The sequence below is a fragment of the Lissotriton helveticus genome, chromosome 4_1 (assembly GCF_964261635.1).
Source record: "Lissotriton helveticus chromosome 4_1, aLisHel1.1, whole genome shotgun sequence".
Taxonomy (NCBI): domain Eukaryota; kingdom Metazoa; phylum Chordata; class Amphibia; order Caudata; family Salamandridae; genus Lissotriton; species Lissotriton helveticus.
Window position 1 is genome coordinate 1832976220 of NC_136063.1, and position 14283 is coordinate 1832990502.

The 14283-nt window shown below is 47.0% G+C and overlaps 1 protein-coding gene across 4 annotated transcripts in view; it reads right to left on the minus strand.

The window, feature by feature from the left end:
• The window catches only part of ZNF711 (zinc finger protein 711), a 239742-nt gene extending 225915 nt beyond the window's left edge, over nucleotides 1-13827 (minus strand). The window contains exon 1 of one of the 4 annotated variants that reach the window (XM_078688476.1): nucleotides 13664-13827. The gene's annotated coding sequence lies outside the window, so the exon portion shown is untranslated. Of the gene's footprint in view, nucleotides 1-12764; nucleotides 13232-13663 lie in introns of those variants that run through there. The other 3 variants (XM_078688475.1, XM_078688477.1, XM_078688474.1) reach the window with 3 other exon arrangements.
• Nucleotides 13828-14283: the final 456 nt, after the last annotated feature.

Below are 14283 nucleotides of genomic sequence, written 5' to 3' on the forward strand. Positions count from 1 at the left end.
TATTTTTTTAACATTTCCGTCTGTATTTATCCATATTTATTTTGTTGTCATTTTATCTGTATATATCCGCATTTATTTTTGGCGCAAGCAAGATAAGACTCTGGAGCTGGTATTTTTCCACGTTTATTTAAATAGACAGTGCACAGGGTTGTTATAGGTTTAGCTATTTTTATATATACATGAAATTAAGTGAATACAATACTTTCGTGAGCTGCTGCTCCTACAATATTGTAAACACTATGTCACTAGCCATGATTATTAGATGTAAACACACTTAGAATTTAGACGAGTGCACCAGTGTACTGTCCGTGACCTGGCCAAGAGGGCATGAAAGAGCTGACAGCTTTCATGATAATTTAGATATATTGGGCGCCTCGATGCTATTACTGCCAGTTCCATGCTCCTCTCTGCAGCATGCTCTGTGGTGCAAGTTGCTGTCCACAGCTGAGCGAGCAAACAACCTCCTTTGAGGCAGCGGGCTCTTATTTCTGACCACCAAGGATCTTTAAAGTGTCATGCCAACACATTCGTCCCATCTCTGACTTTCGCCATGGTCTCCAGGCTAGGGCAGTCTTGAGAATAAATCATCCGCCTGGTGTGGGAATAAAGTTGCACTCCTCAGAAATTAAGGTCCTGCATTGGTCCTGCCGGGCTCTATTTCCCTCACACTTCTTAAGCCTGAAATAATGAACAACACCCACATGATTTGGCATCTTTTGAATCACTTTTTTTCAACGTATTCCTTCGCTATGGCAAAATACATTTTCCAGAAGGGAGAGAGTCTCTGAATTGAAGAGTCTGGGCCTTAGACGTGTATCATTTGCCTTATTTTACTTTTTACTGTCTAGTAGCATTGAACCTGTTACTGAATTTAGAAGACAAAGTTCTGTTTGTTGAAGACGTTTTTGGTGCATTAGTGCACTATATCAAACAGTGTAACTGCGGCCACGGTGGAAAAAATACGATTTAACTTTGAAAAGAGTTAACAGATATGCCTTGGCTGTCTCTGGCAAGATGCACCTCGCAGGAATGTTTACATTCTGCTACTGTTTTCTTGCTGTGTTTCTTCATGCCAAACAAAGTCAGGGTGTTTATGCTGCCGGTCTTTTAGCCCTTTTCGGGTCACATTCAAAAGATTTATTTTTGTTTCTCAAAGTGACTCAGTGACCATTTGGTTAATTACTTATTATTGCCACATGCTTCCAATAAGCAGTTAAAAAAATGAAAATAACTGAAGCCACAGGTGAGAGAAAGGATTGCAAGAGTTTTTGAATGCTTTGTCACCCTGACGACCCCCACAATCTATCCTGCAATCAACTAATTTCTACTGGTCTTACATTAGCCACTTAGCGCATCCCCAGCCTCCATAAAGAGCAAACAGAGAAACAAAAGGGCTATGGAGGGCAGGCCAGAGGTCAATAGAAGACTCTCATAGGAAGGAATTTCCCGTGCATATCCAAAGATTAATGGCCAAGCAGGTATTTATGTGGGCAGGCATATACTGAAATCAGGAAGAGCGGTGTGGCGAGGTAACCACTTGGCTGGAGCAACGGTTTGGTCGTATTTTTCTATTTCTATTTATAAATACAGACAGAGAAAACTTTTTTCTGTCTGTATTTATGTATAAAAATCCATTTAAACGGAAATCCGGGTGCCTTAATTATAACTTACTAAAGACGTGAAGTAGATAGCCGCTCGAGGGGCGCTAGAGGGCGCACGGCAGAATGGCCGCCCTTGGGTGAGGCTCCTGGAACCTGGATTAATATCCGCCATTTATCCTTAAAACCCGGCTCGAGATCTGGCTGAAAAAACACTGAGAGAGACATTATCATCTCCCCACACCTCGGTGAAAACTTGGCGCTGATCGGATATATGCAACAGCGGTTTCGGAGCCCTCCGATTTTCCCCGGGTGAGTCGCTGGACTGTAGGGTGCACGGCGGTCGGCGGCTGTGTCCAGGAAAGGCCGCGGCTTCACACGTGGGGCGTAGGCCGCAACTCCGGGAGCGAGAAGAGTGCTCACGGCTGCCTGCTACGGACGCACACGTCTCACCACTGCCGGAGCTTTCCCCCGGCCGAGGAGGGGAGCGGCGAGGAGAGCCTACCGCCACGTAAGATTGAGGCGAGGCGCGGCAGCGGAACCGGTCGCTGTGAACTTGAGGGAGGAACCGGCCCCAGGGCGCACCTATGATTCGGGCAGCTGCGGGGCGGCAATAATGGCGGCCTGATGTTGTGCGAGGTAGGGCGCCTGCCGGAGGTCTTCCACACGGGCCCTTAGAGTGCCGGACTGCGACCATTCCTGCTACTGGTGTCCAGACGGCGGAGGACTTCCTGGAGGGTACCTAATAGGCGGGTAGAAATAGCGGAACGCGCGGCAGGTCCGGCCGCGGCACTTCTGGCGCTATAAGTTGGTGGCATCCTCGTGAGTACAGCATGTGTTGGCTGCTCTGGCATCGAATCCGCCACTGATACCTGCGGCCCTCCGGTGGCTAGTGCATCATCACCCACGCCATCCTTTGGGGAGTTCAACATTACGGCAGTGCTACCTCCCTCGATAGGCCCACATCCTAGGATATATATATATACTTTTGCTATTGAGGGCGCTGTGGGATTTACAGCCTATGCTTCGTGACGCTGCCGTGGTGCATTGCATGAACTTACGTCCGTACTTTCCCCTTGTGTGACTGGTGTGAGGCGACTGAGACGTCCAACTTGGGGGATACTAGCAGGAAGTTCGTCCCACATCAGGGGATTCGGAATACATCGTGGACAGCTGTCGACCCGGACAGGCCAGGGGATAGGAGTGACCGAATCTTGGCAAGGATGGGGAAGCCAGACTCCCGCCAGTCTAAACTCACCTTTGATGCTGGAAAGAAGGTATCGACTTCTGCCATGGAGAGCGGAGCGCCGACTGGGATGGATCAGGCGACAGGTGGGTCGACTACCTCCGAGATAAATGTTCAACAGATCCTACAAGAAATAGGACAAGGATTTGCCACGGTAGTGGAAAAAGTGGACAAGATGTCGACGAGAATGGGTGCCATAGTGCACAAGATGGATCAGCATGAAGATAGAATAGGGGAGACGGAACGGCGTATCTCAGTGAATAATGACATCACGGCGGGACACACAGCGCAGCTCACAAGAATGGACAACCTACTGCGGGCTATAGCTGCGAAAAACGAGGATTTGAAAGCCCGTAGCAGGCGCAATAATATACGCGTCACAGGCGTCCCTGAATCCACCAACACGGGGCGCTTGGAGGACTACATAGAAAAGTTGCTACTGGCGACCTTCGGGGATGAAGCCCTTTCAACGCAGTTTATAGTGGAGCGGGCGCACCGCTCTCTTGGACCGCAGCCCAAGCCTGGTGCCCCGCCTCGACCTATAATTGCTCGCTTACTGAATTACCGGGATCGAGATACAGTCCTACGAGTAGCTCGCACTAAAAGAACCCTGTCCTACGATGGAGTTACCTTTTCCATTTACCCGGACTTCACCCCACTGGTTCAAGAGGAAAGACGAAAGTTTATTGCCGTCAAAAAGAAACTACATGATGCACAAATAGATTATGCCTTGTTGTACCCGGCCCGGCTTCGGGTGACGCACCAGGGGAAGCAGCGCTTCTTCACTAAGCCACAACAGGTGGAAGAGTACCTAAGAACACTGAAGGAAGAGCAACGTAGATCGTCTGGTAGGAGACCTGCAAACCATGATGGGAGAAGTGTGGCTCACTGGTTAGAGGAGGCAGGAGAAGTGTGGCTCACTGGTTAGAGGAGGCAGACCTGGAAGCAGAGGTCAGCCCGGGACCAGTGTTCAATTCCCGGCTCGGCGGGGTCTAGAGTCCTAAAATGTCCATGGACTCGACAATTCTCGCTCCGGTGACTACTAAATTCACGGGTTCACACTCTGCGACTCTGGGCAATAGCTTGCTTAATCTCCACAACGGCCCCTCGCGGCGGGATGCCTGGCTTTCACCTTGCGGATATCCTGCCGGGGTTATCTCACAGGGGAATACCAGGACGGGTTCCCTAAGCAAGCGCTTAGAAACCGCTTGGTGATTTGCGCTATATAAATTCCTGTACATTTACATGATACTCTACACGAGACTGATGAGGAATCCTGAGAAACCTACATCGAGACCTATTATGTACCGTCTAAGCGTCTGGGATAAATGTGGCTACCCACACGAGGTACCGAGACTGGGACAGCTGATTGATTACACAGCAGACTGGCATCGAGAGTTCCGGTGGTAATGTAATCCAGGCCCCACTACCCCTCCTTGCCCACTGCCCAGAGGTTGCATAGTTATGGGGCGCGGGGGGAGGGGAGAGTGGACGTGCGACCACCTAGAGTTGTCCCCAAACGGGTGTTCCCCTATGTTCGCTACTGTTGCTCTGCTGGGCACGTTATTGGTGGGATTTTGGGGCGGGGGGTTGGAAGACTATGCTGGCAAGTTGGGGATGCTTCAGTGGGTGGTGGGAGGTGGGATGGGGATGTTGTGGGATTGCGTTAATACACTTTCATGTGTTGACTGTTTGCCACTAGATACTACTGTTCTATGCAGGACGAAGGGAGAGGGAGGGGGGGAAATTTGGGGATTGCATGTTTTGACTACGGTAAGAAGATATGACCCTGCTCCCAGATTTACGTGGAAAAGGGCCACAATGAAAGAGTGCTGTTATTGCAAGAGATCGAATGAGATGCAGGTGCTATCTACTAGGCAGGTATGGGTTCAGGCATTGAGTGCAATGTTCCACTTTATCCTACTATTATGTAGTGACACTAACCATACGGATGGTAGCTGAGGGGTTGATGTTGAAGATATCTATATTTTCTTGGAATATAAGAGGCCTGAATGATGCCAGGAAAGGCAGAAATGTGCTGGCGTACCTAGACAGACATCACATACACATCAGGCTATTACAGGAAACGCACCTTAGTCCGCGTGCTTAATTATACATTTTCAAGCAAATGGACGTCAATCCGACGGTTCTCTTCATGTTCTGCATATGCTGGAGGGGCTGCTATTTTGATCAAAAAGACGGTACCTTTTGCGATGCTTGGCGAAATACTAGACTTGGAGGGACGATTTGTCTTAGTTTGGGGCAGGCTTGGCACTGATACAGTTACGATAGTGAATTGCTACGCCCCTAACGTAGACACGCCTGATTTTTTTTACACACTTATGGGGCAAAGTGCTCAGCATAGGTTCCATGCATGTGATATGGTGGGGGGTGATTTTCATGTAGCTTTGGTCCCAGAAATGGACAGGTCGGATGGCAGTGCCCAATACAATAGACGTGCCAGGGATGTGCTGACAAGAGGAAGGGGGGTTAATAGATAGCTGGAGGTTTGCTCACGCTACACTACGAGAAGGGACGCACTTCACCACATATTCAAACACATGGGCCCGACTAGATTACTGCTTGCTATCTCGTTGACTGAGTGCAGATCTGGGCAGGGTGGCACACTTGCCGAGGTCCTTTTCGGATCATTGTCCCTTGCTGGTCCAAATCAGTGTACCTGGGTATGACACGACGAAAACCTCGTGGCGTCTACAGCCCACAGCGTTGCTAGACGAGGTCTTCAAATCGGAATTGGGTGAGGAGAAAGCAGCTTTTTTTTCCTAGAAATAAGGGATCTGTGGAGGGTGTAGAAACGATTTGGGAAGCCTTTAACACCTTGCCTGCTAAGGCAATTCCCGCTGGGTGCTGATAATCATGTATTCCCATTGTTCATGACAAGGTCAACTCGTCATAAGCACAGCCCCAGTAAACTCCATGACGAGCTGACCTTGTCATTAGCATGGAAGTGGTTAAAGTAACAGTCAGGGGATACTGCATCTCCAAAAGCTGTGGTGTTCTGAGAGACATTCGAGGTACTATAAAAAAAACTTGAACTGAGAGAACTGGAGGTGAAGATGACGCGGGATGCAGGGGAACAGTTCCATACTGACTTTCGAGACAAACTCACACAATATGAAGAGTAAGCAGCTAGAGAGGTCAAGTTCAGGGGTAAGCATTGGACTGCTAGGAGGTACTGCGAGGGAAGAGAGACCAGGGCGAGTACTCGCAAGCCTTACGGGAAATCCTCGATATAGCACGCACATACTTGAGATGATTACACCAGAGGGACAGAAATGTCAGGATACTAAGGGTATCCTACGTCTATTCACGTCGCACTACGGCAGTTTGTATAATACGCAACGTGTAGGAGATGCGATGTTTGATGACTTCCTAGGCGAGGTGGCGCTATGCTGGCTCAGCGACACACACAGACAATTTCTTGGTGCCCCCCTTAGAGCTGGATGAGGTAAGAGATGCCATAATGTCATTAAAAAATGGGAAAGCCCCCGGCCTAGATGGCCTTCCAGCTGAATTTTATAAATGTTATATAGACACAATGGCCCCAGAATTGAAGGAGGTTTTCGAAGACGTCCTAGAAGGGGGGATACTGCCGCATTCCATGCGAGAAGTGGTGATCACCTCCCTTTTAAAACCAGGGAAAGAACCCGCAGAGTGCGATTCGTACCGACCGTTGTCCCTCATAAATTGCGATGCAAAAATTCTAGCAAAAATACTCTCGACTCGGTTATCCCTCCTAATGACCATGATAGTGCTCCCAGACCAGGCTGGATTTGTTCCGGGTAGATCCACCACTCATAACTTGCGCACCCTGTTTTCTATGATTCGCACCATAGCGCCGGAAATCCCGGTAGCTGCAGTGTTCTTAGATGCTACGAAAGCATTTGATTCAGTTGAATGGGATTATATATTTACCGTTCTGAACAGGATGGGATTCCCTAGAATATTTGTCGACTGGATCAGGCTGCTTTACACTAAACCAATGGCAAGAGTGCTTATCAATGGCGGGTTATCGGAACCGATATATATCACTAGAGGCACCAGGCAGGGCTGCCCACTTTCCTCGTTGCTTTTTGCAATAGCGATCGAGCCTTTAGCATGTCGTATTAGACAATTACATAAGCAGAGCGCATTTAAGTGCTTCCAACGTCAGATCGACGTGTCCCTCTATGCGGACGATTTGACGCTATATGTCGTCGATCCTCACTCTAACCTTAATCCGTTGTTGCGTGAATTCATAGTGTTTGGCAGAGTGTCGGGCGTACAAATTAATAGGAAGAAATCACAGTTTTTTCCCCTCACGTCGGCGGTGTCCCGATTTCAATTAGACTATCCTCTAGACTGGTGCAGCTCAGATCTCCGATACTTGGGCATTCAGGTGGCCATAGACAGGGAGGAAACGATTAGGCTGAATTATGGTATCGCGATCACGAAATTGACCGATGATGTCATCCGCTGGATGACACTACCACTATCCATGGCGGGTAGAGCATCGCTTATAAAAATGGTTATCCTACCTAGGTTTTTGTATCTTTTTCAAAATATCCCTTACTACCCGGGCGCTTATTTTTTTAAAACACTGCGATCGGAATTGCTGCGACTGTTCTGGGGAGACAAACAGCCACGTCTGGCTTGGTCGGTCATTACTCAACCATACACTAACGGCGGCTTTGACATTCCTGAATTTTTTGTATATTATCTGAGTGCACAGGCACACTACGCATATCACTGGTTCACACCGACCCCATACATGCCACAGTTAGCTGTAGAGGATTGGATAGCGAGGCCCATCCCCCTGACAGGCGTCATACATGGACCTGTCGAAGCCATCGACACGCCGTTCACAACGGTGACTTGTACGGTGGACGCTTGGCATCGGATCCTTAAAGTATTGCAACTCCCGATGCTATACGCTCCAGACCTGCCTCTTGTCTATCATCCTCAATTGACATTGCTGCAGGAAGGTGGATTTCAAAAAATGTGTCGTCGACTTCGCATTAACACGTGGGGGAACCTGTTCCTGAACGGCCAGTTCAAAAGTAGGGATCAGTTATTTCAGGGAACTCAACCCATTCCTCTTGAAATATTCTATTATGTCAGATTGCGACAGGGATTGAAGAGTATAATCCCACAATTCCCTACTGAGCCGGAAACGATGTTGCCGCTACAGCTTGTACTGACGTCTGCAGAGGGCCGCCATATGGTATCCCACATATATAGGACCATCAGGACGCAGAGGGTGGACACACAATGCAAAGCTTGCAGACAATTGAGTGCTGACATGGGGATTGACATTGACGATCAGCAATGGGCCTACTGTTGTGACATCACAGCCAACATCTCCTCTAGCCGCAGAGTTAAGATTATACACTTTAAATTCTTGCAAAGGATATACTATACGCCAGTCAAAAAACTAAGATTACACTTGACAGATAAATGACAGATGCGACAGGTGTAAGGCGGAGGGTGCGGGATTTTTGCACCTGGCTTGGGAATGCCCAAAGATATATGATTATTGGACAGAAGTTCATAAGGCGTTGCAGGAAATGATAAGTGGGGTGATAGATAGAAATCCACTCATTATGTTATTAGGATACACAGTGCAGATACCACGCCCCTCTAGGAAATTTGTCAACATTGCCTTACTGCTTGCGAAACGCAGGGTTGCATGTCGCTGGGGGAGGGGGAGAGCTCCCAAATTCAAAGACTGGTTGTCTGACATTATATACTGCCAAGATCAAAATCAGATATATGCGGAAACACAACCACTACGAAATAGGCCTAGGGATATATGGGACCCCTTGAGGAACTATCTTATGAATCACCCTAGTGCATCGCAAGTCGAAGATCAGGGAGCGACGAATATTGCAGTAGAGATGTAGATAGCGACCTCAACACGTTTTAGGTCACGGATCACGCAAAGTTTTTAGCACATATATTGTAATGCTGCCGAAATTGTGACAATGCTATGGGGCCACCCATTTCTCTATTGCTGCAGATTCTGTAATGTTATGTCGGTGGTATGCTGATGAAACGCATATAAGGTTTGTCCACTTGCTGGTCTCAATGGTTATCGACGACATAGGCACTGATGTGTTAGCTTGCTATGGAAAATATTGTTGTGATGGACTCAACCTGCATGTAGACATCTGTAATGTCGATATAGTGTTATGATATATATGCTTTGTCAGAACTGATGCCTGCAGAATTGTACTATGAAAATTTCAATAAATAAGGTTTCAACAACAAAAAAAACTTACTAAAGACGTGAAGGGTAAGTGAAAAGTATGCCCTGCTGTGTATTTTATTAGGGATTCGAATTACTTGCGTATTGGTATAGTGTTCATATTGTATGTGGGTTTCTAACAGGTGACAAATATAGGAACCACAGAAGAAAGCATAATTGATTTGCTCATCCTTGAACCTGTAGCGCCTTTAATAAAGTAAGTGTCTCATATGGCCAAAGGGGACCTTTAGGATATATGGGCACCCTATATAAAAAAAGTTTAATAGAATGATGGTCTCATCATTTACAAGTCGAGACTTCTCAAACAGGGCTACATCTAAATAAATCCACGAGTACAGGAAAAGCAGAATACTAACAACTCTAAGAGGTAACTGGTGGGTGGAAGTGAATATGACCCTGGCCTAGATGGTGAGCCATATGAAGTTAAACTTTGCATATGACGCTCTCACCTAGAGGATTCTCTATTCTGGTAACCTCTGTTTTCAATGTATATAACATCGAAGAAAGATAGTGTGGAGAACTTATATGTTGGGTATCAACCCACTATGTCAATAGTGTGCACTGAACAGAGTAGTGACATGTATCTAATGAGATGTTTGATCTGTGTCTGTTTCCCAGATTAACAACTGCTTTTAAACGTGTTTTAAGAAAAACTTTTTTTTTTAAATTGGTCCTGACGAAGGCAGGGACTGATTTGACAATCTGCCGAAATGCAGCTTCGATATTAGTAAAATTATAAGAGCATGAAGAGTTTGAATAAAAGTTTTAGATTTTTTGTGGTAGAGCTCTATATGCAAAGCAAAAATCTCTCTAATGCTTGTTATGTGACTTGATATTATGAGTGTTTTTGTGTATATTTTATTGACTTATGTTATTGTACAAATTATTTTAGAATTTATGTAAATCTTTCTTATTATGGATTAATATGAAATATGCATTTTATGAATGTAGTGAAACAATTTTATAATAAATTATTTTTAATATATATAGAGGAAACAGAACTTTGTATGTTTTTTAGATTTATATACTCCATGGTATATTTTTGGTTCGGTGCTCTCTGCTTGATCATAGGTTGACCAAGTAATATATAGCACAAAAGGGATCCCTCTGTTTTTTAGTTGGACTATTTTTTTAACCTATCTTTAGCACTATACCAATTTAGAGTAGAGTGCTAAGGACAACCACCCCTGTTTTGGCCCACAGTTGTCATTTGTTAGCTGGTGGAAATAAGTAACTAGTGCCTCAGAGAGCTATTGGCCTTGTCAGTATTTTTATCCATGTTGTACAGCAGCTCGGCTTAAAGTAAAATAAAAACGCTACGACAAGACCAGCGCTGGCTGCATCATAGTACTTTTTTGGGTATTATTCCAGGGGAAGACATATGTGGGGTACATCCTCAACAGCAACTGCTGGTCTGTGAATAAAAAGTGGTCTGACGAGGCTTTCAACGCATCATAGGACTTTTGTTGTGTACTGTGGGAGGTAAGCAACACAGACACTGAGGGAAGGGGAGAGGCAATACGGAGGGAGGGAGGAGAAGCAAGAACGTGGACAGTGGGAGGAGACAAAAAAAACATGGGACAGCAGGTGGGGCAGGCAACACGGACAGTTGGAGGAGGGGACTAGCAACAAAGTGGACAGCGGGTAGGGGTAGGCAGGCAACAACACAGACAGCGGGTGGGGGTAGGCCGGCAACAACACAGACAGCGGGTGGGGGTAGGCAGGCAACAACACAGACAGCGGGTGGGGGTAGGCAGGCAACAACACAGACAGCGGGTGGGGGTAGGCAGGCAACAACACAGACAGCGGGTAGGGGTAGGCAGGCAACAACACAGACAGCGGGTGGGGGTAGGCAGGCAACAACACAGACAGCGGGTGGGGGTAGGCAGGCAACAACACAGACAGCGGGTGGGGGTAGGCAGGCAACAACACAAACAGCGGGTGGGGTAGGCAGGCAACAATACAGACAGCGGGTGGGGGTAGACAGGCAACAACACAGTCAGCGGGTGGAGGTAGACAGGCAACAACACAGTCAGCGGGTGGAGGTAGACAGGCAACAACACAGTCAGCGGGTGGAGGTAGACAGGCAACAACACAGACAGCGGGTGGAGGTAGGCAGGCAACAACACAGACAGCGGTGGGGGTAGGCAGGCAACAACACAGACAGCGGTGAGGGTAGGCAGGCGACAACACAAGACAGTGGTGAGGGTAGGCAGGCGACAACACAAGACAGCGGTGGGGTAAGGCAGACAACAACACAAGACAGCGGTGGGGTAAGGCAGACAACAACACAGACAGCGGTGGGGGTAGGCAGACAACAACACAGAAAGTTTACAAGCATAATTTCATTTTTTTTTGCAGTAATGTGAATGCAAGCATTGAGAAAACAACTGGTGCTAAGGCCATGTTGACAGAGGAGTTTTTACACCATGCAGTACATGAATATATTTATATTTTGCACCACTAAAAGCGAATGAGATATAATTGATTTTGTGCATTTCATTGCGTCCGTTGTGCACTATGTTTTATCACCATCATATAGTAACCTGGTTGCAAACTAAGGGAAAAAATGAGCATACAAAAACAGCTTCCTCTCAACAATTAGATGGAAGATGGAAAACATGCGCAAAAATAGTTTGCTTTTTTAACCCATTTCATTCTGACCTCTAAATTTGGCCCCCTGCCTGAAAACAAAATGCAACAGGAACCTGTGCTTGAAAGCACACAAACATAAACGTAAATCATCCAAGACAAACATGTTTCAGTCTATCACCAATGATACCTCACTGAGACAGCTTTTCAACAAGCTTTTTGCCAAAACGAATATTATATTATATTATCATTCAAAATGCCTGAAAAATCATTAAATGTGTTCATTAGCTTTCACCTTTAAGTTTCAACACTAGGCAGGCTGTTTTTCACGTTGCACAACTAAGGGCGCTTGGAACCCTATTTTAAAAGGGAGCAATTAACTCGGATACTTGTATTTAAACCAATGTATATTTTTTCATTCTATTGGCGCACTGTTACTTGTTTTTTTTCCCCTTTCGGTTATTTTTATCATTTTTCATCGAACACAAAGAATGAAGAGAGAATAAAAGAGATCGTCCCGAACACACAAAATTACACCATATAACAAATGCATTCGTTATGCCAAAATCAGATATGCACTGAAAACATTTTTTTATCATGTGATGGAGAGATAAAACAAATAATTCTACATATAAAAAAGCGAGTGGCAGTCCACTGCAGAAAGCAATGGCAAGCAATTACTTGCTGAAAATACCTGCCCTGCTCCCTATTCAGGGACCAGCAGGAAACACTAAATAGAATTCCTGGGCAAATACATGATATACATAAAAGTATGCAAACATAGATACATTCAACAATTAAACGCACCGCTGTTACAGTATATATCTATTCAAATTATTAGGAAAAATAAAGCCCTCCCCTTTGCCAGTGACAGGTGGAGTAACAGCATTGTGGTGTTTAATAAACAGAATCGGGACCACTGTAGGGGCGGGGGGTGGGTTTGTCTACGAATCAACCATCGCCCTACATCGCGGGGTACCAAGCGCTGGTGAACAAGTAAATGCAAGGAACTTGCTTCTACAGGAGAAATTGAAAAATGTTACAGATCAACTCTGCGTACCTGTCTGTTCCCGACAGTGGGGGAGCAGCAGTGGGTGTTTGTGATTGTATTCTACAATAATACCCTGACGATGTCCGGTTTGATCGTGTCCAGCCAGGGAAGGATGCAACTATAGCCAGCGACGTGGTATCTGGCACTCGCTTGTCAGATCGAAATCAGGTTTGTTACATTTCACTGTTGTTACTGCAAATTGCAGTGTGAAAGAGACCGAGGTTTAAAACAAATTCTGGGATCTTTAAGGGATTTTTCGCGTTAGCACTGAACGTAGTTAGATGCGCAGCTGTTCTGCAGGCAACCCTCCCCCCCCCTTACTGAGGAGGAAAAAAACTGAGCAGACAGATGCAAGGATGCGAAGCATACTGCAGAACATCAGTGCGAATGCACGACTGGTTCTGGCCAGCCCGTGCTGGCGTGCATCTTGCATAAACATCTCCTGTGCAGAGAACTGGCAGCTTTCCCCATAACCTTTGATTAGACAAGAAATGCGATGGGGATCACAGAGGCTGGCCTGGACCTGTGCGGAGAATGGTGGCTGCACAGGAAGTGGCTCCGGCTGTCTGAAGCGAGCCCGCGGTGTCAGGCGTGGGACTGTCACATACCCACCCGCGCCCGGAGCGGAAGTGATAGCATTGTGGCTGGGCCCAGTTTAGGCCAGGCCTGACGGTGTCAGCACACCCCGTAGCTTCAGAGGACATTTTGTTTTTGTCCATTTTTTTTCGCTGAGGTTCTTTGTCGCAGCTGCGCCTGCAACCCCTCCCGTTGTCTGCCAGAGGCCGCGGGCAGGGCCTAGCGAGGCCTACGGAGGCCCGTCCGAAGGCCTCGCGGAGCGCCCGATCAAGTTTCGCCCCTAATTTCGGGGTCCCCTGCCCTCCCCCTGCAGCCAGTCTTCCCGCCGTTACCTGGCGCCCGCTGGGCCGGGCTGCGGCGGCTGCCGTGGTTGCTCCGGAGGTGGCTGGGCTGCTCGGGATTGAGCTAGGGCCTTGTTCGGCAGGCCTGGGCCAATCAGGGCCGCTGGCTCGCAGTACGCGCGGCCTCCTCCTCTTCGGAGCCCGGCTTCGTTACGTCACTGCACTCAGCAGCAACAGCAGAGCGGCGGCCGCTGCACGGAAGAGGGAAGGCCGGGTACTGCTGCAGCCCGGGGGACGAAGGATCGGTAAAATGCAAACCGCCGAGCTTGACACGTCCCGTACCCGGTCATTTATTAACAGTTAGTATTCTCTTTACAAAAGATATACAGGTCTGCTTCTAAAAATGTAGTTTACGTGAGTCCATGAAAATATCGTTTTGTTTACTCGCATCCGCCGTACACCTGATATAACCCTGCAGGCTGCCCCATCCTAGTGCTTTAAATAGAAATACAGACGTGATGGTACTCCATTCAGAATACTCTTTTTATGCTCCTACAAAGGTTCGGCATTCTCCAATTAAATGTGTTGCATTAGAAAGTAAAGGTACTGTGCCTTTCAAATTAAAGACAGCCAGGTACTCAGTACCAGTCAATGTAAAGCATTGTTCTCAA